At 51.5% G+C, this 1,567-nt stretch overlaps 1 long non-coding RNA gene across 1 annotated transcript; it reads left to right on the top strand.

Moving 5' to 3' along the window:
* Positions 1-267: 267 nt before the first annotated feature.
* LOC144248676 (uncharacterized) lies at positions 268-651 on the top strand. Its single transcript, XR_013341994.1, has 3 exons — positions 268-364; positions 443-484; positions 572-651. It is a non-coding gene; the product is annotated as an uncharacterized LOC144248676 (long non-coding RNA).
* The last annotated feature ends 916 nt before the right edge of the window (positions 652-1,567 follow it).

Raw genomic sequence — 1,567 nt, 5'->3', positions numbered from 1 at the left:
AAGTTCTGGTGTGTGTCCTGTCACTTGTCTCTGGTGCACTCTGTGTTCTTTGGGTCTCTCGGTCCTTTCTTCTCCTCAAAAGCTCTCTCTCCCTGTCCTGTGTCACGGGTGTCTGCACGTATTTGTCCCACAACTGCTCTGCCCTGCTGCATAGCCTGTAATAGCACAAGTCCTGGGGACTTGAAATTTGTAATGCAGGGTGTAGTTGGGCTCTGGATTATATGGGGAGATTGACATAATATGTTTGGTGCTGTTAAGTTGTCCTGCAGCCTTTTGACACTAGTCCTAACTTCCTTTCAGGTGCTGACAACTCCAATCAGTGGCAGAGAGCCCCAGTCCTGGGTGAGGGTTTTCCCATGATCAGGTCAGTCATTGTTTGCATTTGCAGGGGCAGCTTAAAGGGTGACCGTGTTACAGCTGTGTTCTTTGCCTTTATTTTTAGGAGCTCCAGGCAGTTAGCAGCAGTCAAGGCCAAGTGTGCCAGGTGAGCAGTGGACAAAAGCAGTTGTTCTTGCTCAGGTTTCAGGTTTTGGTGCAATTGTAAGCATCCATTGTTGTTTGTGTGCTTTAGGGAATCCACTCAGCGTATGCCAAGCCCTTGTCACCAACAGCTGATGGCCTGGATTTTCTGTGCTTGTGAGCTCTTGGGAAGTATTGCAGGACTCTGTGATGAAGCCTTGAAATTTTGTATTTCAAGATTGCATCAGCGTTGCCTTTGGCAATGGCTGAGAAGTTGCAGTGAGTCGCCGAGGTAGGGAGGGGGAGCCAAGGTCCACTCGTGTTTCAGCAATGCCGAGTCACTTTGTCTCTTCTTAACCCAGGCAGACCCTGCGATGACGGTGGCAGCCTCCGAGCCTGGCCAAAGTGTGTGACCCGAGCATTCTCTGGAGAATGGTGAGTAGCAGGATTGCTGGGTTTTGTCCATTGTGCAGCTAAGATCATGCAGTGATGTTTGGTGTTCTCGATTGTAGCTGAGCACGGGACCACAGCCCGGTGACCATAGGACATTCCCCGCAGGCGAGGCAGCCTCCATTGGCACGCGACATGGATTCTCATCCCCAGATGCCAGAGAGATAAGTGGAGGGCTAAGGCCCACATTGGGGGTGAAAGCGGGGTGCTGGGAGGGCCTTTAGGATCAGCTTTGGGGGTGGGGATGTGCAAGAAGTGTCTCCTTAGACCAGCTAAAGGGAAAGTGTCTGTTTTGATCACAGTGCTGAGGTGCTCAGGGCAGAGCAGTTCTGGTGTGTGTCCTGTCACTTGTCTCTGGTGCACTCTGTGTTCTTTGGGTCTCTCGGTCCTTTCTTCTCCTCAAAAGCTCTCTCTCCCTGTCCTGTGTCACGGGTGTCTGCACGTATTTGTCCCACAACTGCTCTGCCCTGCTGCATAGCCTGTAATAGCACAAGTCCTGGGGACTTGAAATTTGTAATGCAGGGTGTAGTTGGGCTCTAGATTGTATCAGGAGATTGACGTAACATGTTTGGTGATGCTTAGTTGTCCTCCTTCTGCCAGGCCCTGAAGGACTCCCCCTTCCCCCCCAGATCTTCATTGGGAAATCCCCCTGACCCCT

Source organism: Lonchura striata, unplaced genomic scaffold, assembly GCF_046129695.1.
Source record: "Lonchura striata isolate bLonStr1 unplaced genomic scaffold, bLonStr1.mat Scaffold_241, whole genome shotgun sequence".
Lineage (NCBI taxonomy): Eukaryota > Metazoa > Chordata > Aves > Passeriformes > Estrildidae > Lonchura > Lonchura striata.
The sequence above is the reverse complement of the archived record's forward strand: the minus strand, read 5'-3'. Positions and strand labels throughout refer to the sequence as shown.